The 22,850-nt window shown below is 38.9% G+C and overlaps 1 long non-coding RNA gene across 1 annotated transcript in view; it reads left to right on the top strand.

Moving 5' to 3' along the window:
* Positions 1-22,850, top strand: part of LOC104871904 — a 242,132-nt gene that overhangs the window by 173,833 nt on the left and 45,449 nt on the right. Inside the window, exon 3 of the long non-coding RNA XR_782990.3 lies at positions 5,236-5,450. This is a non-coding gene — a long non-coding RNA (uncharacterized LOC104871904). The remainder of the gene's footprint in view (positions 1-5,235; positions 5,451-22,850) is intronic.

Raw genomic sequence — 22,850 nt, forward strand, 5'->3', positions numbered from 1 at the left:
AAGGATAAGGAAATGGTTGATACTGATCCTTAAGTCATTTTATATCTACAGCAAGGGATCTACATTGAGCTGTGTCCACCTAATGTTCTAGAAGTAGTTCTGCTAGAAGTCAGAAGCATTAACAATCTGGGCCATATCCTTGGTTCTGCAAATGCTGTGCCAAAAGTATCATTTATTTGCTGTGAGGGATTGTCCAGTCCCCCTGCAGCTTGAACAGACTTTCTACCTCATCAAGGCTGTGGCAGAATTTATAGCTTCTTAGAAAGTTCTTTTGGGAGATACTTGAAGGGACCCGAGAAACCCTCAGCATCTGTTACCTTTCTTAGAGCTCAACATCCCCAGCCACAGGTTTTCCTGAGGAGTGCAGGGCAGTGATATATTGCCCAGTGATTAAAAGCAAGTGCTTTGAGGTTCTGAGTCTCTGTTTCAGCTACTTTCTCATTTGGGCTCTGAGGATCCATTTTTTCTTCTGTAAAGTAGACATTATAATACCCCTTGTGCAGAAAATAGTTGCTGCAGCAAACCCAAAGTCTTAGTCACTTTCCTCATCACTAGACAAAATACCTAACGCCTGCAAAGGAGGGGTTTATTTGGGTTCACATTTTTATTCCATGTTCATCAGCTCCAAGGTAGGAAGAGCATGGGAGAAGGGCCTGGCCTGGAATAGGAAAACTGCTCACATCATGGCTGCTGGGAAGCAGAAAAGAGAGAAGCAAAGCATCTAAAACAGAGATAGACTCTTCCAGGTCATGTGCTTAGTGACCTGTGTCTTCTAACCAGACCCTACCCACCAAAGCAAGTCAGCTACTAGACTCCCCACTTGAATCCACCATGGTTACTGTGTACCAGGATTCAAATACTTTCATGTTTTGAGAATTTTAGGGGGCACCCTAAATCTAAATCATAACTCCTGAGAGGCATATTTTTTTAAAATCCAAATGTAAGATTGGCTCTTGGTCGGCGCTAGAGAACGTTGATGTTAGGAAGCTTTCCATCATTCTCTGGTAAGAATGGCTCATATTCGTGATATCTAAACTGTTTATGCAAACACTATGGCTCTTGCTGAATCTCTGATTTCCTTTGAGAGTCTGAAACTTCAAGTACAGACTTGCCAGAGGGTGCCTACATAACCAGTACTGAATAAAATCTTCAGGTACTACATCTCTGGTGTTCCTCTGATCGAATGTCATGAGCATTTCACATGTATAGTCACAGTCCATAATCACATAAAATAATCATATGCTATGAGTCCACAGGGGAGGACCTGGAGGCTTAAGACTGGTTTCCTCTGAACTTTATCCCACACCCTTTTTCTTTGCTGATTTTGTTTTTTAGACATTCACTAAATCACAGCCATGAGTATGACTATGTACTAAATTTGTGAGTCCTCACAAATCATCAAACCAGGAAGAGGCCTTGGGAAACACAATATAGGGTTACTGTGAATGTGGGCTTACATATATTGAACACGTAATACCCTTCCAGGTACACAGTAAGAAAGCATGGGCATGAGAAAGAATCATATACAAAACATACATCTACCTTCCTTCTAGGTGTTCCCTGCTCCTTGGTATCAGAGGGCCCTAGGACCCTGTCTGGGTCTTCTTCCTGAGTGTGGTCTCCCCCACTACTAATAGAGTATTGGCTACTACTGATGGAATATCACTGTATATGCTGGATTCTGTCTCTGCATTCAGGATGAGTTTCACAGGGAGGCTGTTTTCAAACTGTTTATTTTATTTTTCTTTTAAACTGATTACTTTAGAGGGGCCGTCCCAGATCTCCGCAATCCACCTTCCGCTGGAGCTGATAGCAGCGCAGGCAGGGAAGGGCGTGGCCACTCCCTCCCTAGCAACGCAGCCCAGGCAGGCCGGAGGGATATAAAGACTCAACTCAAAAATGGGCTTCTGAAATGAACAGACATTTTTCAGGCAAAGAAGTAAAAACAGCAAGTAAATATATGAAAAAATGTTCCACATCACTGGTCATTCGAGAGATTCAGATGAAGACAACACTGAGATTCCACCTCACCCCACAAAGAATGGCTGCCATCAAGAAATCAAACAATAACTAATGTTGGCGCAGCTGTGGGGAGAAAGGAACCCTTTTCCTTTGTTGGTGGGAGTGCAGACTGGTGCAACCACTGTGGGAATCAATATGGAGATACCTCAAAGAGCTGGGACTAGAGGTTCCATTTGACCCAGTCATCCCTCTGTTGGGAATCTTTCCAAAAGAATTAAAAGAATCATACCACAGTAATATATGTGCACTTATGTTTATAGCGGCATGGTTTTTAATAGCTAAAACTTGGAAACAGCCCATTTGCCCATCCATTGGAGACTGGATAAAGAAGATGTGGTTTTTCCATAAAATGGAATACTACTCAGCCATAAAAAATGAGAAATTAGATTCATTCATAGGAAAATAGATACATATTGAGGATATACTCCTAAGTGAAATAAATAAATCACACATGTGAAATACCGAATAGTTTCTCTGGTGTGAAAACCTATAATAGTAGATAAGATCCTAATGATATAATTGACAATGTGAAATAGGAAGAAAAGGGCTAAAGGTGTAGGGAAAGTGGGAGGAGTAGGGGAAAGGCAATAAGGGAAAAGAAAAAAATATGAGTAAATCAAAAAATGGAAATTAAGTGTTTGTAAATGGGGAGGGGAGGAGCGGGTGAAGGGAGGGCAGGGACAAGGGGAAAGAATGAGAACCAAGTCCTGTCATGTAAAGGTGCAGGATCCCAATGATGAATGTAGCTGTACTGTATACCTAAAATGTATTAATAAATTCAATGAGAGAAAAATAAATAAATAAATTGATTACTTTATAATTCTTGAACTCAGACTTACTAGACATTTAGAAATGTAGTTATTGCAATTTAATTATAGTTGTATAGTATCACAGAATGCTATATATGTAGGTTATATCAGATGTGGATTTCCTCCCCACAAGTTCCTTATTTAAAAGTAGGAACAGTATTAGTTCATTGATATTTTCCTTTATACATTCTCACTTGAATAGCACAGCAACCACTGGGAAATTTATAATCAGGAAGGGAAAAGTAAGGTATTCTTATTCTGGTTCTAAAAATATTTGGTCTAGCATTTGGAGTGCTTTTGGGGGTATGAATATATGCAAAAAGACTCCAGTGATTTTTCTGAAATAATTTCCATCTTTCTTTAAAAGTTGGTTATAGCTCAATTCTATTAAAATGTCAAATGGACTTAGTTAACAAATTCTCAAATTATATTTTTGGATGAATTTCATTTTCATGAAATCAACCCAAGAGACAGTATATAGAGCCACTAATTTAGTGCAATTTTCCCAACTGAAAATGTACCAGGTCTTCAACCAATGGAATAGTGGCATCACAATCAGACTCCTTTGAGTTAAGGCAATTGTGTGATAGCTAATATAGCTACCCAGATTGGACATTGTTACTCAGAACTTTGGAGCAGCTAAAATGGAAAGAGAAAAACACTGAATAGTTTCTCTGGTGTGAGAAACTGAAAGTGTAAACAAGGATCAAAATGTATCATAGATAATGTTAATTAGTAAGAAAAGGTCCACTTGAAAGGGGAAGGGGGAGGGATTGGAAAAAGGCAATAAGGGAAAGGAATAAATATGAGAAAAGGAAAAAATGGAAACAAAATCTCTGTAAATAGGAAGGGGTGGAGGGGTTCAAGGGAGGGCAGGGAAATGGAGAAAAAAATAAGAACCAAGATGTATCACATAAATGTATAAATTCCTAGCAATGAATTTCATCATATTATATACCTTAAATGTACCAATACACTTAATGAATAAAAAAATTAGGAGCATCTGAGAAGGCAAGGTAGATGATAACAGCATGTTTGATTGCTATTAGCTTTTTTATGCAGTGATCTACTTTAAAACATAATAGTTAAGGCAGCAATCACTCATTGAGGCAGTTCTCATTCTATACATTAGCACCTGTGGGTGCACTTCAGCTGAGTAGTTCTTCTACTTTTGACCACACTCACTTACATGAATAGCTTTGGATCAACCAGAGTGCTGTGGTTGATGGGTTTGGCTGGTTTTTGGCTTGGCAACAAATGACCAGACTACATGGTCTTTTGTCCTCCAGCAGGATAGTTTGGCCTTGTTCTCATGTGTCCTGTGTGTTTCAAAAGAGCAAAAGAGTGAGTCACAATGTATAAGCACATTTCATGCTCATCTTATTTTCTTTTGTCCCATTGGTCACAGAAAATTACATATTGTAGCCAAGAGTCAGTGTAGGCGAGGTCTCACCATGGCCATGGACACTGGGGGGCTATTTCTGCAATAGGCCACCTCCTCTGGGTTCTTTTACTCCTTTAGACTTTGGCTTAAGTGTGCCAGAGTCTTAAGATTTTCTGACTTATGTTTGTTCACCTACTTCTAACAAAGTACTTGTACTAATCAGCTTTCCCACTGTGAGACACTATACACCCACAACATAAAATAGGAAGTTTGATTTGGCTCACAGTTTGAGGAGATACAGTCTGTGGACAACTGGCTCCAAGACAGAAAAATGGAATAAGGGCGTAGTGAAGTAAAGATGCATCATTCGTAGCAGCCTGGACAACATTAAAACAAAAAAATACTGTTTCAAAATAAATTAACTGATTTTAATTTTAATTTTTTAAATGAAATAATTTTCCTTGTGTACTGGTCAACTTTTGCCTTGATAATACTACATAACAAATGAGTCCAAAATCCCAATGGCTTAATTGAAAACACTTAATTCTCACTTGTAAATCAGCTGTGGGCTTAGCAATAGCTCTTTTGAGCTTGCCTGGTCTTGACTCCAAACAGGGTTTGTATCTGCCTCATTTAGTTACGACCAAGACTGAAGAAGAACCATCTAGCTGAGAGACTTCTATGACAAGTACTAGGAGCACAAGGGAAGAGATTGGAAACTCAGTGCTTCAAACACCTCCATCCCAAACTGGCTTCCGTCCACAGTCCATTGGTCAAAGCAGGTCACATGGCTCAATCCAAAACCCATGCAATGAGGAGCCATATTTCACATGGAGCCTTCAGGGAGAGAACAAACAATTTTGAGCGGAATTATTTATACACCCTGAAAGTGGTACTTAGTGGTGCTTAGATGTATAATTGAAAAGATATAACTGTGAATTCATTAAAATAGCTTTCTTATCATTATCATTTTCTGGCAAAAATCTAAACCAATACCTCTTTTCTGCTTACATTTCCCAGGATTTTTCATCATGTTTGGGAAGAAAAAGAAAAAGATTGAAATATCTGGCCCATCCAACTTTGAGCACAGGGTTCATACTGGGTTCGATCCACAAGAGCAGAAATTCACTGGCCTTCCGCAGCAGTGGCACAGCCTATTAGCAGATACAGCCAATAGGCCAAAGCCCATGGTGGACCCTTCATGCATCACACCCATACAGCTGGCTCCCATGAAGGTAGGTTGGATTGGGAAGTGCGCTTTTAACCAGGTATGGTGGGTCATGCCTCTAACCCCCGCACTCTGGGAGGCTGAGGCTAGAGCATGAAAAGTTTAAGCCCAGCCTGGGCAAATGAGTGACTTAGTGAGACCCTGTCTCAAAAGAAAAAGTATTAACAGGGCTGAGGATGTAGAGGTATCTCCTGCAAAGGTCCTGGGTTCCATCCCAACAACAAACAAACAAAACAGAAGTATGCTTTTATTTTATGCAGTATAACATCCTTATGGGCAAATTATAAAACACATTTTTCAAACATCCACATTATTAGCCACTATTATTCTTCAGTGCTTATAATAGTCACCATCCATTGTATATTCCAGTGCATAAAAAGATAGCTTGGTTTTCAGATGTGAGTTATTTTAAAATTAGACATAAAATTCCATTACAAAATATGAAATTTTTACTTCTACTTTGCATGATGGTTATAGGTCTCTATACTGAAAAATTATATCAATCCCTCCAAGTTACTATGGGCAATAGACTCTGATCAAATGTTATTTTAGACAAATTTTGTTGTTTTCTGCTTTTTCACAATTTCAGATATGCAGTGTTACTACAAAGCAAATTGAAACATTCCAGTTTCTGTCTGTTCTCCAGGATGATAAGAATTCCAGGCTATCAGGAAGTTTCTCAAAAGCTCTCTGTGGGAGCTAAACATCATTGAAGTTCATCATCATATTATACTATAGATCAATCTATAATTCTCCAAACAGGCAAAACACAAAATACATATTCTTCTCTTGCCAATTATATTAATAAGACTACATAAATCCCTTATTCTTTGTCAAGTTAAATACATCATAAAGTGTGCTTAAATGCTATACAAAGATTGTAAGAGAGAGCATAGTTGATTAATTATTGGAAATGCTCTTATCACCTGAGCTAAACAAGTTGGAATTGTGGTTCTGTTATATGTGCATGGTGTTGGTCATTATTGTCTAGTATTAAACATGTGAGTGTGCTCCGTCCAGAGATAGATAGAGTCTTACAGTCCTGCATTTTGTGAGTTTGATTTTCTGATAGGAGTTTGAAATTTTTCAGAATAGTTAAAATGTGAAGTAGGCAACAGATAAATATTTGGGAAGAAAAACCTTTAGAGAAGAAAGAGCCTTCCAATTTAATCAGATACTTATTGATTCATTAATAAAAATTAACCAATTAGCCAACTTTCTACTAATTAATATTAGGCAATATCCTATGATTGACTACAATTTTTCCCCCAAAAAAATGTCTTCGCCGTTGACCAAAGGAATAGCTAGTAAGTTTGGGGGCAGGAATGTTTGTGAAAATAATTTTATATTAGCAGAATGCAGACTTAATAAACTTCAGAAACACCAAGGGTGCGGAATATCTGAAAATAAGTATATTTTTAAAATTCCCTTTTAGTTTCTTTGTTTTTCTTATATTCCAAGGTTTTTTTGGTTTTGGTTTTGGTTTTTACAAAACTCAAAGAAAATGGAATGGGCAATGTGCCCACAAAAGTCCTCTGTTGTTAATCACCTTGGTGAAAGGAAAATTTTCCAGTGAAAATAAGGCTTTTTTTCCCTTGACCTTGGAGTACTCTTATTAATGCTATTGGATAAAAACATTCTAGAAGGAGGCAAAGTCTTAGAGATGCATCCTACCTAGAAACCCAGATATACTGTGTTGTTAAACTGAGAGAGCAATGACTGAGTATCATTTATTTCATCATAAGTTTCTAGTTGTCCAGATCTTACCAGGTCCTATCTGGCAGTAAAGAGGCTACCATCTTACTGGTAATCCATCAGGCTAGACCATTTCTTCTATTTCCTTGATGGGCTGGCCCATTATATTTTCCTTTCTGACAGAACTTATCAGACTCACTAGAGGCGGATCCATGATTATTTTACTGGTTCTATGGGGCTTCCCAACCCTGAACCAAATGAAGAAGCATTCGGTCTGCATAAAATTTGTTAGAAACACTTGAATACTAACTGTGTGGTGACTAGAAAATACATCTCAAGTATAGAATTAGCCTGGATTTCTGCCAGCGGGAACTTGGACAATGAATTTCACCCAGAAAAAGTGAAGTTAACAAAATACATTTAACTAAAGGACATCCCAAAACTTGCAGTGCCTCATATTCTCATTCAACCCCTTTAGAAGGATCCTATTTTTCTCCAAATATAATGAGTACAATTAGCACTGCTTACAGATGGTGGATAATATTGGTGGTCAAAGAAAATGCTGTTGTCTCTATCAGCCCCTTAGAATAAGTAGAATTAAGAGATTTAAGGTGCCAAAGTATGTCATGCAGTCTGGCTGATCCTCTCTCTTTGGAAATGCTCTCAAAAATATTCCAAGTTATTTGCATATGACATATAAAATATGTAGACTATGTATTACAAGTCAGAGCAATCTTTGAAATGAGAAATTATAAATGAATTAACATCAAAGACTGAATATGGAAGATAGAATTATGCAGGTTTTAAGCCAGTTGGCAAAAAGTTGAACAGAACCAAGAATTCAAATTTAGTCCCACTGTCCTTCAAAATGAACAATGGCAAATGAGAACAAAGATCATGGCATAAAAACAGGCAGTGAATGAAGTGTATTGTCCCTTTTTTTGGGACAAAGTGCTCATCCTTCATTGTTGGTCAGCAGGCTTCAGGTTGTCTGGTGCCCCGGGGGGCATCTACCTTTGCAATCAGCACTCTTCTACATGATTGGCTAGGATTTCCGCTGTGCCTATTTAGAACTTCATGCTTACCTATTATACACATTGCTTAAAAGGACTCAAATCTCCCACATGGACTTACAGTGTTTCTCAAAATATACAGATAGTCAGAACCACCCAAGGGGCTTAATAAAACAGATTGCTGGACTCCATCCCCATGGTTTCTGATTCAGCGGAAAATGGAATAGAGCTCAATAACTTGAATGTGTAATGTTTTCAGTTGGTGCTGATGATCTTCCTCTGGAGACTAGACTTTGAAAACATTAATTTAAGTAGTTGTAAAGTATTTATCCACATAAGATAAAATCAGTGTGCATTGACATTCACCAAGATTTTCAAAATGTTAGAAGTTGGAAACCATGAGTTAATTTGGACTTGTGTTGAGAATTGAAGTTCTTGTGCCCAAGCCAAGGGTTTGTAAGTTAATTGAAATAACCTAGACACATAAAGATAAGGGTTCCTTTAAAATATATGGCAAGGAACTGGAGACAGAACTCAGTAGTACAGCACATGTTTAGCATATGCAAAGCTCTGGGATCTATCCCCAGTATAAAAAAGTAATCTCTATGAAACTCCTTTTTGGATCTGATATCATTTTATCCATAAAAAATAAGTGATATCATCAAAATTCCTGCTGAAATAGAAGCATGGTCATATTTTTTTGTTCTTATCTGTGGGCCTCAAATTTGGTCCTTTAACATTATCTCTGGGAGGGCCTTGTTATAACCCAAAGTGTTTGGGACCATTCTAGAGAGAGTAATTCTGGGAATGAAAACTAATGTGTACATTTTGAGCAATATTTTAGACACTGTCACGGGGTGGGGTACACACTTCAAGAACACTGTTCTAAGTGGACTGAACTAAGAGCATATTGGTCACTCTTTCCTTGTGTTACAGCAGAGAAATCATTTTGAAAATGCTAAAAAAATAGAGGATAATATTGAAAAGTCTGTGTACCTCCTAGCTAATATGGACAAACAGCATATCTTAATATGTGTTTCAGATTTGTTTTTAATTTTCAACTAGGATTATAGAAGTAATGCTCAGTAGTATTATTTGGTGTACTTAAATTGTATTAAATCATAGCATACTGTATATACATATTCTCCAACTTGCTTTTTTTTGGCTTAACATTGTTTTGAGATCAGCTGAGGTTGATACATAGAACATGTTTATTTTTTAAATTATTTTTAGATTTTTTTTTTCAATTTATCCATTTCTCAAGGAAGGGAGATTTAAAGCATTTTCAGTGACAGATGACACGGTTGTGAACATCTGTGTTCATGTCTGCTTGGGGCTGTGATGAGAGATTTTCCTGCAAGACTCTGAAAGTGTGGTCTGGAAACACGGGGAGTCCTTCAGACTCTTTCCAGGAGTCTGGAAGAGCAAACCACTTTTGTAATAATTCTAAGGAATCACTACCTCCTTCACTCTTATTCTCTCCTGAGAATGCAGTGGAGTTGTTCAGAAGCTACACAATGTGTTGACAGGTCATTCAGTTTATATTCTTATGTTCGAAACATTTCTCAGTTTTAATACATAATTCAGTAAATATTAGTTACAAAAAAAACACAAACCCAAATGTTTTGGGTCCTCAATAATTTCAAGGGTATCTGAAGCCAAAAAGTTTGAGAGTCACTGTCTTGAGCCTTATATCAGACCTGATTACCAGAAGCTTCTGGAACTTGCCCCTCACGTGCCACTTATTTTTGTTTAGTTTTGCTTATGAAGATAGAGGATTCTTCTTCTCCAGTTGGCTGGTAATTTTCTACTCTGTAGAACTTTCTCAAAATTACTAAATATTCTAATAAGATTACTGACATTTAGAAATTTGAAGAAAGGAGCTAAAGGTGTAGGGAAGGTGTGATATGTAGGGGAAGAACAAAAAGGGAAAAGAAAAAAATGTGAGAGAATGAAAAGATGAAAATAAAGTGTTTGTAGATGGGGAGGGGAGGAGGGGGTGAAGGGAGGGCAGAGGTAAGGGGAAAAAATGAGAATCAAGACTTGCCATGTAAAGGTACATGATCCCAACAATGAATGTAACTGTACTGTATCCCTAAAATGTACCAATAAACAATAAAATTAAAAAAAATTACTAAATATAACATCCCATCCCTTTGATTGTCACAGAATATAGTTTCTCTGAGCCAGTTGTGAAGTCATTGGAATGCTTACATCCTTACTCACAATCCTTTTTCTAATTTAGCTTTCAAAGCTTTTCTAACAACCCTCTTTTATTCCCTGTCAAGACTGAAAATTCAGAGAATACCAAAGCAAAACTAGCTCGACCAAGTTCCCTTTCTCTTTAGCATCTTTAGTATTTTATAGTCTTCCAAAGCTGAGATTCTGCTTCTTCCATTTTTGTCTTCTTCTTCTGACCATTGCATTAAAAACAATGTATTAAAGAAAAGAGGTACAACTGAGAGGGGTGAATCTGTAAGTCTGGCCACCTGGTTCTCACCACTATTCTGTTTTCTTCCCCATAGTTTATGTTAAAAGCCCAACAAAGAATGAGTCCATGTCAATTACTCTGTAATTCTCTACCTTTCTCCCTTTAATGATGCACAATTTTATGTTTAGAATTAAGTTCTGAAATCTGTGCTTTCATTCTTCATTCTTCTGCCTTGGGATTTCCTCCAACTTTAGATAAGTGAAATCTGCTTTCCAAAAGGAGCAGCAGTCTAATTTCTAGCACCATTTCCCTTTGTGTCAAGGTAACCAGTGCTCTCAAGTTTCCAGCTTACTTACACATCACTTTATCTGTGCCTCTTGATTAGTCAGAATTCAGTCTAGAGGGCTGTGTCTCTTAGTGCCTCCTCTGCCTTCAAGAGCTTGTCAAGGGATTTAAACTGTGTAGCAGATATTAGCCATAACCTCAGCTGAATGAAATCCTAAAAATTCTAAAAGCTTGGACTGATCCATCGTGACATTTCTGGCTCCCTTGCCCGCTCTTTGACTTGTTCCATGAAAACCACACAGTGCCCTTCAGCTGGGCCACGTGGCTTCTGTTTTTTTGTTGCCCTGATTGTTTCTTCCAAGTTTCTTCTCAAAGCTCATGGATTGGATTCCCTGGGATTGTTCTATTCTCTTAAATCGGTATAGTTTTACTGCCTTCCTCTTTTAGATCCTTTTCCACCTACTAAACCATAATGCTGAGTGTGGAAGTATCTTTCTCACATGAAACTTGATGTCCTAATTTTCACCCAGCTGGGCCTCTTCTGTTTCTGAGTGGATGAACATTAGGGCCGTGGTGGCAATCACGGGGTCAGCAGAAGACCAGGGAGGGGGTGTACTCACAGGCAGAAGGAAGAGCAAGTAAGAAGATCATGGACCAGGAACAAGCCTGGGGAATTTAAAGGAAAAACAAGCTGCCTGTGGTTCTAGAGCATAGTGAGGAGAGGATGGGGAGATATGTTTAGATAGGCAAGCAGGTGGGGATTTAGGAAACCATATTTGGGAGTTTAATTTTTTGTAGATGAAGAGCACAGGTCTCATATTAAGTAATTGTTCTATTTTGAAATGATTGCTTCATCTAAAGATTACACCCAATTAGGGCCTGGGATTTAGCTCAGCTGTTCGGTGGCCTGTCTTACAAGCACAAGGACCTGAGTTCAATCCCCGGTACCAAAAACAAAACAAACAAACAAAGATTACACCCAACTGAAAGTGTACCAACCACATTGATTGAATATATAATCCTGCTGGACTTAGAGGTTTATTATTTAAGTGGGTAGGAAGAGTTGGGTTTCAGGGATTCTTTCCAACTACATAATTTTCAAAAGATATTTAAGGAAAATATGAAACTTCTAACAGAGTTGCGCATTTGTTATAAAGATGGTTAATTGCATTGGAAAGTAGAATACAATTATAAGATAAAACTGATTGATCGGGTTATTTGAATTTTAAAGACTTTTATCTAAAATCCACTTTAAAAGAACAGTACTGTTTCCACTGAGTTGGTCAAAACTGAGGTTTTGATCTGGGAGGACAGATCATAAATCTCTCGTTGAATTTTTCTGAATATTTCTACAATTGGAAAGCCAGTGAGTACAGCACCCTTAGACTCTCACAGTTTGTTCTATGATTATTTATTTCTCAACTCCCTCTTTCTGATTTCAATATATCTTTTCAACCATCTCACTACCTCACGGAATGTAAATACCTGCTTACATTAAAGAGAGTTGAGCAAGGTTATCTAGTTTCAAATAGGAGGATAAAACCAAGGCTAGGTGTATTATATATCTTCATTTCTGTGAGCCCACAAAATTTACTAACCCTAAAAAGTAATTTTCCATTGTGTCAGTGGTTTGTCAATCCCCAGTTACCAAAAAAAAAGAAAAAAAAAAAAAGAAAGAAAGAAGAGGTTTGTATTCGATGTGTTTCCTGGTAGTATATCATCTCATCCCTCAAATATCAGTCACGTGTTTTAAAAAGTAAAAACTGACATCAACCTCTTCTAAGTCCCACCTTTTATTTCAATGCTTTGCTTTGCAGTATTTTACTTAAACTACCTTAACATTTTCTTTCAAAGTCTGAGCAAACTTCAGCTCAGAAAGTACCTGTGCTACTCTATAAAGCAAAGGCTGACGTTTTCACGGAAGCAGCATCACCCCAGGGACATTATTGCTGAAGGTGCCCACTCTTTGTTCCACATGGAGGAGGTCAAGATGTTCTCCAGGACTTGGCATGGCTCCAGTATGATAGTTCTGTGATCAGAAATAGGTAGTTCTATACCTTCACCAGTCTTTCATATTCCATGATCCCAGTATTTAGAAGACAGCTCTCAGAGAGGGTTCCAATTCAAACTGAACCACTGAGACCCCATGAATAAATGATCTCAGCTACTCACAACCAAGAGTTCAGCATCTTCTGTCACCCCAAAAATGAAAGTATATGTAAATAGGACAGGGTATTTTAAAGTAATTGTCAGGAATAGGTTATACCAGAAAGTTATTTATGACTGAGATGTTTATATCTATTCCAAATGCCTCCTATGGTGGTTCATGATAGCTTTCCTGGCATTCGTACAGCAACCACCCTTCTACTATAACTCCAGGATAGACCCTACAGAGAAGAGCCCACCCAGAGGCAGAGACAGAATGTGCACCCGAGATCACCTCAACCTGATAATTTTACCCCACTCTACTCCCAGGGCCAAAGTTGGTACAGGGACAAAGCAGGCATCAAATCTACAATGATCTTCAGTTTCTGGCGAAATATCCTGGAAAAATGGCCTAACCAAATTTGAGAATCTGGTTACTAAACATTGGATGGTGTTTTACAGAGCATAAAATATTTAATATGTATTATTTGTAGCATTCTTATAAGAACTGATGAGTAGTTTCAATCTAGTTGAATAGATGAAGAAATCTTGATCAGAAGGGTTAGTAAATTTGTTCAAATTTACCCAATTTCTAAGTAAATTGAACCCACTTCTGCCATCACAGACCCAGCTGCATTTCATTGATACATGCCTTTTCTTTCTCATATGTCCTAAATGGTTAATAATTACTTTCTGTTGTCTCTCCCAAAGTATTTGCTTTTGATAGGCAAAACATAATCATGATTTTAAGAAGAGGAGCTTACATTGTAACATCAGATAGGTAAGTTGGAATGGTGACGCTGTTGATCAGAAAATTTTCTCATTTGCCTTAAGTAGCACAACAAAGATTGTTTGGCATAGAGAACATTGGCAAAAAAATGCCCATAATCAGAGATACTGATGACTAGTCATGGCCTTGTATATCAGATGCTGTATCTTGTAGATACTCCACACATTCCATCTGTGGTAGACTAAATAATTAACTCAATTATTCCTCTTGTCATAGCCCATGAAGGGCTGAATACTCTTTGTCTTCATAAATTTGAGCTTGACCAAGTGACTTGCATGGTCAATGGGGTGGAGGGAGCAAAGTCATATAATGGGTAGCTAAGATCTCCCTTTAAGTCTTGTTTCATAACAAGAACATCACTGAAGGACTCAGTGATTTCAGAAGAGTAAGTGGCATCTGGAGCAAAATCACCCAGTCCTACATTCATTTTATAATACTGAGTAGGGGGATGTTTGTTGTGCAGCATTATTGGACAACTAACTGATACACTGTCTCAGTCTTCATATCATCCTTTTCAAGTAGACAGTATTAACTCCATCTTTCACATGAGGAAAGTAACACTTAGCAAAGTTTAAAAATTTGTTGAAGTTCGCATAGCTAACAATTAGAAAAGCCCAGGATTCAAACCCCAAAATTATATGACACCCCAATACCCACGCTGGCATCACCACATCACCCTGATTCCTGATGTTAAGGGCACTGTTGGGCATGAAAAAGTGGTCACATGCATAAACTCTGCAAAGTCAGAGATACTCCATTATGTCCTCCTGTCTTTTAAATCTAACAAATGATACAACTGAGACACGGGTGGGTACCATGACAATTTCCAAGACCATAGAACAAGTTAGTATCAGCTTCCTACAGGTACTGAATGCCTTTGACTCTGGCATTTAGGAAGCCTGGATTTAGCTTGTGTTCTACTGCTCACTGGAGAATCTGACAAGGATGTCATTTTAAATACCTTCCTGATTGTGATTTCCTATCAGTACAACTTTATTTTCTACTTGTAGAATTCTCAGGGCCCTTGGCAGGATCTTTCATTATGCATATAATTCATACAGTCCTCTCAAATGAATTAGACAGAATATTTAAACAGAATATGTCAATGAAAGCATTGTCTGAGAAGCAGATGAATAAACCTTCAGATGTGTGCTGCTCACTCTCTGTGATAGCCTCGCCAGCCCCCGCCAATCATCTTTGAGGTCAAACAGTGATTCCCCCGGATCGCAGGCATCTCTCCAGGCCTCTGCTGGATTCCCACAGAGTGGCCAGCTCTGAGCTTCTATGGCTGAACTCACCAAATGATGAGGGTAGCTAAAGTTTGATGACTGGAAAATTCTGGCAGGGGTGACCTAATAGAATATAATCCATCTAAATCAAAAGAAAAAGGCTTGGGGCTCTCTGTGACTCTCACTCATGCTTGGAACTTGACAGATTTAATGTAACTCTTCTTTGGTATCTTATAGAAATTGGGCCACTAGGAAGGCAGTTCTAGACTTGTTTACTGGAACTGTCACATCCTATTTGTAATTTTTTGGTCATGGAATTCTAAGTAAAAGCATTATATGTGCGATAAATATATCATTTCAGTCATTTTCAAGCAGCACATCACTGTCCGATTGATTGGGTGCTACTTCTGTTGCCCAGAAGGTAAAAGGTTTAATGAGAAAATCTCGGCTGAAGACAGTGCTGGTCTAAGAATTCACTGTAACCATTCAGTCATCACCTATTGAGCATCTCTGACTTAGTCTTCCAGTGCTGCATGGCAAATTACCACAAACTCAGTCGCTTAAAACAGCATCTTCATTAACATATCTGTAAGGCATGATTTAATGAGGTCCTTTCCCCAGTTTCCCACAAGGAAAAAAGCTGGGCCTCTTTTTCACCTGGAAGTTTAAATGGAGACGAATCTACTTCCAAGATTGGCAGGAACTTTCTTTGTATCTGAAGAATTCATAACAGCTTGCTCCTCCGAGGTCAGCAGGAGAGTGACCACGAGACTCTTTGAAGTTTGTGTATACATCTACCTTAGACTACTTTCCCATTGTTGGAACACAACACTCCACACCCTCAACTCAAAGGAGAGATTTAATTTAGTTGATGGCTTCAGGAGATTCAATCAATAAAAGCTGACTTTAAGACAGGAACATCGTGGTGGAAAGATATTGTGGGACAGAGCTGCTTAGTTTATGGTGACTGGAAAACAGAGCAGGAGAAGAGTTCTAGGGAGGAAGGGGTGAGGAACCAGTTATGGTGTCCAAGGTCACAACTCTGTGACACAAACAGAAGTGAGCTCCACCAATCACCCAAGAAGCTCCGAAGCCAATAATCAAGTTGACACAGTCAAGCTTAACCATCACAAGTGATATCCCATCACCATGGTTGAATAACGTATGTAAAGTAACCATGGAGCAGCGCCCCATCACCTTTGCCATATAACGCATCACTGGAATTGATAGCATCACCATTGCTGTATTCTACTGATTAGAAGCAAGCTCGGATCCCCACGCTCCTGGAGAGGGCATCACAGCAACACATGTGTACCAGAAGACGCGAATCGTCCCTGAGGGGTCAGTTTGAGAACTGTCCACTCCAGTCCCCAACATCCCTGCCATATGTAAAATGTATCCTCTAACCCAAGTGCACCCAAATCTTTCCCATTACAGCATCATCTCAGAGCCAAAACTTTCACTAGTGTGAATGGGACACTTAAGTGTAGTTTCTGGACCTCTATCGGCCACCTATGGACCCGTGAAACTAAAGGCACAAGGGTTTGCTTCCAGCTTTCCCAGCCTGCAATAATGGATCAGTAGAATAGTATGTACAAAATGAGGTTCAAAATGAAGGAAGTGGGGTGAAGTCAGGGAGACTGAAGGTAAAAAGGAGTCACTGGATGTCTTATTTATTTTCTATCATGAGAACAAAGTACTCAATGCCCATAACTTAAAGAAAGAGAGGCTTATTTTGGCTCACATTTTCAGTCCATGATCACCTAACAGCTGTGTGGCAGCAACAGTGTGGTTGAGGACAGCTGCCCACCCCATAGCAGCCAGAAAGCAGAGAGGGAAAAGATGAGTGGGAGAGGCCCAGTGATCTTCCTCTAACCAGTCCCCACCTCCTAACTGCACATTCAATGGCAGAGCTCATTAGAGGATCAGTTCACTGATAAATTAGTGCCCCCATGACCTAATCACCTCTCCCAAACCCTGCTTCTGAGCACATGAAAATACTGGGGGATGTTCTCCATCTAAAACATCACACTGATGCATGTCTGTTCTTAAATACAGCCTGGCAAATGATGGGACTTCCTTAACTCAACCCTTGACGTGTGGCTCCAGCTCTTCCCTCTGAGATGTCTTTCTGCCCTGCTTATTCATGACAGTGAGCACATGTTTTCAGCCAGCATGTGTAGTCTTGTCAGCCTGCTTTCTCCTGCCAGTAGAATTTGTGGGGGTCTGAATATTCCTCATTTCATATTCTTTGTCCTTTCAAACTGACCTGACAGTGTTTCTATTGAAACAATTTCTTAAAAACTTCTTAGACATTGTGGAATTCCACTGTGGTTCACTCCAGTAGGCAAAAGCTGTATTCACAGGTATTTGGAAGAAAAAGACTCCTATTCTTCAACCCACTGAGATAAAATATCCTTAGGCTTCCTACAGCTTCTCTAGATTGATTGAAAAGAACTGTGGGACATGCTCATAGTTACTGTAAAAAGGGCCGTGTGTGACTGAGTATTCTGACCATTTGATCCAAGTTTTTAACAGAGCTGGATAATCACAGATGCAGACTTTTCTCTAGAGCTTGCTCTCCTGCTTGAATCTCTTCGTTTTAGTGTCTTTGCCATGTGACAACACCTGAATTTTTAAGTCCTCCAATTTTGACTCTTTTTTTCTTAAAATTTTTGCCTTCAATTTATGTCTCCCTGGAAAAAAGAAACCAATTGGGCCCTTCAACCGTTTTCTTAGAAATCTCTTTAGCAATATAGCTGTGCTTATCACTTATAAGTTGTGCTTCCCACATAACTGTAGGGAATACTTTTGCAAAGCTTCACATAATAACAATCTCAGATCTTCCTCCTCTTTCCTGCATCATGAACCTCTCTTGCTTCTGAACCTTAACTATCAGCATCCTCAAAGTCCAGATTGAGAGGAAGAGTTGGCTCATGTAAATTTAGATTTCTACTATGTTTTCCTAAACTTTCCCAGCTTTCACCCACTAAGTGGTTATAAAACACTTTATGCAGTTGTATGGATTAAACTGTGTCCATCTTAACAATCATATGTTGAGGTCCTAACTACCTATGTGACAATGTTCAGAGAAAAGACTCTAGAGAGGTAAGTCAGGTTGAATGTGGTCATGAGAATGGGCCCTAATCCAATAGGACTGATGTCCTTATAAAAAGAGGAAAATATGCTAAAGTTGCACCCAGAGAAAAAGTCTCGTGAGGGGAAGTTGCAGAAAAAATAAGGATGCCCACAAGCTTGCAGCCTCCAGAATAGTGAGAAATAAGTTCTCACCATTGTTTAAGTCTACAGAACGTTGTTATGGAAGCCCAAGCAAATTCATGCACATATTTCTAGGAATTTTTTGTAGTAGTGATCTACTTCCAGGCACCAAAATCTACATGTGTTTTCTGTTGCTGCACAATAAATTACCTTGAATTTAACAGTTGAAAGCAACATGCATTTGTTAACACCCTCTTCTTCTGAGGGTTAGATGCAGTGTAACCGGGTCTTCTACTCACATCTCACCAAACTGTGGTTAAGGTACCAGCCGGGCTGCACTCCCCATGCACTTCCTGTACATTGCCAATCTCATTTAGGTTATTGGAAGAATTTGTTTCCTTTCAGCTCTAAAGGAATGTGGAAGTGTGGTGAGAAGGATGGGTGAGAAGCTGAGGAAGGGATTACTAACAACCAGGCAACGGCTCTGGGCTTCTGGGCTCAGTCCTGGTGGAGATGCTTTGAGAACCTGGAAAACTCATACCTCAGAACTTCCCCAGCAAGGAGCAAGGCGCAAGGGAGCAGGGCACCTGCCCACCAACTCCAGTCCTCACTGGCTGCAGGTTGCTCCCAGGAGTTAATTCCTGGCAGCTCCAGCTTTGATCAAGCATCTCCAGAAGCAAGAGAACATTTTCAAATAGAGACACTCGGAAACCTTCAGAACAGACAGGAGCTATCTGCAGTGAACCTGTGGAGTGGACTGAAGGGACCAAAGCTGTCAGTTCAAGATTAGCATGCATTCCTTTATCCAACATTTATTGTGTACCTACTAAGTTCCAGGTGGTGGGGCTGTTTAGAAAGATATTTGGCTCCCTCTCTATTGGGTGCACAAGTTAATGGGAGAATTGGACTTATAAAGACAAATGGAAAATAGTGTTATGGAGGCTTACGCATTTTAAGAAACCATTAAAAACAAAATGTCTATACGTCCTAGAAATTTACTAGAAGTTACTATTTTGGATTTTAAAGAGAGAATGTATCTTATATTCAGGCCTAATGAAAGGACATCCCTTTGTAAGATCACTTTATAAAGAGGCATTGGCAATAACTAGCTTGAGTCCCATACAGCCAGACTCTGCAGGACAAATGAAAACTCTTAACTGTACTTGTTCCACCTCTGCAACCTCTCACGAATTCCTTGCTCACACTGGGCCTCACTTTCCTCTTCCATTTAAGTGGGTATGGCAGTACTATCTCCAACAGCTAGTGAGAGCATTGAGCAGTTCAATTCATGTGAGCTCTGAGTAGTATTAAAGTCTTATCTGCATGTCCTCCCAAAGCCTCTGCGCTCCATGGCGGGGCTTGTAGAAGGTGACTGGATTATGGGGATGCTGCAGCTGGCTTGTCGTCACTGCAGGCGGGGTCTGGAAGGGTTTGTCTCCCTCCCCATTTCCTCCCTTGCTCTCTGCTTCCAGGCTGCCATGAAGTGAGCAGCTTTCCTCAGCCAGACCCTTGTACCACGTTGCGCTGTCTTAGAGCTGGCTGACTATGGACTAAAACTCTGAGCCAAGATAAAGCTCGCCTCCTTTAAGCTGAGGGAATCAAGTGTTGCATCTCAGTGGTGAAGAGTGTGACTAAAACAAGTTGCCAATAAGCTAAGTAATGAAGCAAATCCCATTCTCACACATAGCATGATAAAGAGTATCTTTCTAAGAAAAACAATATTTTGAGTTTATTTTCTCTCTCGATAAAGCAAAGTCTACAAATGCATGTGTCAGTTATTTTTAAGAATATTATTTAGGCTGTTTCCAAAATTTAGCTGTTAGGAGCTGTGCCGCTACAAACATGGGTATGAGTGTGTTACTGTAATAGGATGTCTTAACTCATTTATGAAGGTACCTAGAAGGGGTATATAGGGTCGAATGAAATTTCTAGTTTTAGTTTTCGGAGGAATCTACATACTGTTTCCATAGTTACTGTAGTCATTTACAATCTGAGCTACAATGCAGAAGGGTTCCTTTTCCCCTGCAGCCTCACCAGATAAAGAAAATGTGATATTTATACACAGTGGAGTACTACTCTGCTCTCAAGAAAGGATAAATTTGTGTCATTTGTAGGAAAATGGATGCATTTTGACACCATAACGTTAGTGAAATAAATCAAACACACAAGCTTAAACATCGCATGGTTTCTCTTATATGAGAGACTTAAATTATGACTAATAAGCAAAATAAATGATAGATAATAAGAATCAGGATGACAGATCTTTTGACAATGGGAAAGGGATAAACAGACAGAGGGAAGAGAGGGGCACATAAATAATTAAGATGTGTTATATACATGTACCAACTCCCTCACAGTAAATGTTAATTGTTGTGTACCTCAAATATGTACTAATAAAAATAAAAATTAAAAAAAAATACTATTCAAGAATCAAGACTTGTCATGAAGAGGTACAAGATCCCAACAATGAATGTAACTGTACTGTATCCCTAAAATGTACCAATAAACTCAATTAAAGCTGAAAAAAAAATACCATTCAGACCCACTTCATAAAGAACTAAGTTGTATGAAGTGTGAGTACTTAGGTGTTTGTCAGTTTACCAGTGAAACCCCCAGACCTCTCTCACTCCAGGTAGGTTTCCTATGCTTCACCTGAAACCAGCAGGTCGCTACAAGCTTTCACTCCCCCTGGGAAGCAGGAGCCAGAGACAGAACCCGCCTTGCAGCAGTATCTGTGACATCCACAGACTCTGCCTGCTCCTAGTCAACAAGACGGGCTGAGAGCACCTTGGCTGGAAACTTTCTGAAACTTTCTGCATTGGTGGGAAACAGGCACATCTTCTCAAACAGTACCAAAGAGAGACACACGAAGAAACAGATTTTTCAAAAATCTCCGAGTCCTAAAACCAGATTGTACTTCCATGGGGCAAAATGCTCCAGAAGTAGCAGGCTGCAGTAAACCTCTCCAGGAATACAACCTTGCAGTAAGGTCAGCAGATATTTTTATCTGTAAAAGAAAATTTGTTCTTTTTGGAGTCATTATTCATAACCTTTTCTCACCATGTGAGAGTAATAAGCAGTTTAGTAGACTTAGAAAAGTATGGAGAAAAATGACCTGTCATTCCCTCACTGCCTATAGTTGAATTTGAACTTGGATGTATATCTTTCCATAATTTTAACACATACTCAAACCAAGAAAAGTAATACTGATAACAATTTATGCAATTTTGACTTTTTAACCTAATGGCATGGTTTCCAAACTTTCCTGGTTCCTGGTCTCAGTAATTTTGTCCCAATGACTCCTAGGAAAAAAGAAATAGCCATTCTGTTTCCAAAATAGTTGGAGATGAAGACCCTAACTATAACAAAAAATATTCACACACATTGAAATTCTAAACTATTTTCATTTCATCCTGAAAATATTGATGAATTCTGCAAAGTTTTTGGGCTCTGCACAACTTCAAATCTGGAACCAGATTGGATGATATTACACACCCATTTCATTCTCCACACAGATTTTCACAAGGAATTTGCCAATTTTTGGTCATGGTGATTATCGGATACATAGTTTTGCATCTGATGATGTCATCAAAAGGCATGTAGTGTAATCTAATTCCTTAACTTGGGTTACTTTAATCCTGGAAATAATAAGGTGTCTGACAAGTTAAATATTGCTGTTTTCTTCCAAATGTTACAATATCCTGCTATGCCTTATAATTTTTCAGCAGTAGCCTAAAGCCTCTCAGAATCCTGTTTGGGGTCATGAATCTAAATTCTCATTACATCTACAACATTATTCTTAGTAGCCACATTAGAACTCCACAGATGTTCCAGGATTTAAAAACCTTTCTACTTTTGGAAATTTAAATTGATTGCTCATTTATTTTTTATTAATAACTTCATTGTCTTTAAAACGAAAAGAAGTTTCCCCCTTAAGGAGCAAAGGTGGAATTCTGGAGTGCACAATTACTTCCTGTGGTTTCTTGGCCTGTTTATATCCTCACCTTCCAGTTTCAGAACCCAATTAGCCCAATTAGCTGGTAACACCTGCAGTCCTGAACGCTGTAATTCGCCTCCTTCCAAATCCTCTGATCTTCATGGTTTTGTCAAGGATTTGATTTTACAAACAATCAGACTAAAACAAGAAACTTTTTTAATCCATCGGTGATGCTTCAAAATTTCAAACTAATGACTAAACATAAAACCAAGGAATTGTCCTGGTTTTCTAAATTAGCAACAACTAATTGAAGAGAGAAACTGAACCTAGGAGAACAGAGAGAGAAAACAAAGGAAAATAAAAATGAGTGTGACATTTTAAAAAGTTGGACATTCAAGGACTTCATAGGAGAAACCTGGGCTCTCTCTCCCTCATCCCACTAGTAAGCCTGGCTCAGCAAGGGAAGGAGCCCCTATATCTGAAATTGTTTCAAAGTATGTAAGCTCTCAAAGTTTCAGATTTAGAGCATTTCAGACCTCTGGCTTTTACATTAGATATTCTCAACCAATAGTCTATTCACATATTCTGAAATCTGAAAGACTTCTGGTCTCGAGCATTCGGATAACAGTTACTCAACCCATATCTGGGTCAAATACAGGCTTC

This window comes from Fukomys damarensis, unplaced genomic scaffold, assembly GCF_012274545.1.
Source record: "Fukomys damarensis isolate Sample0158 unplaced genomic scaffold, DMR_v1.0_HiC HiC_scaffold_7, whole genome shotgun sequence".
In the NCBI taxonomy this organism is placed as follows: domain Eukaryota; kingdom Metazoa; phylum Chordata; class Mammalia; order Rodentia; family Bathyergidae; genus Fukomys; species Fukomys damarensis.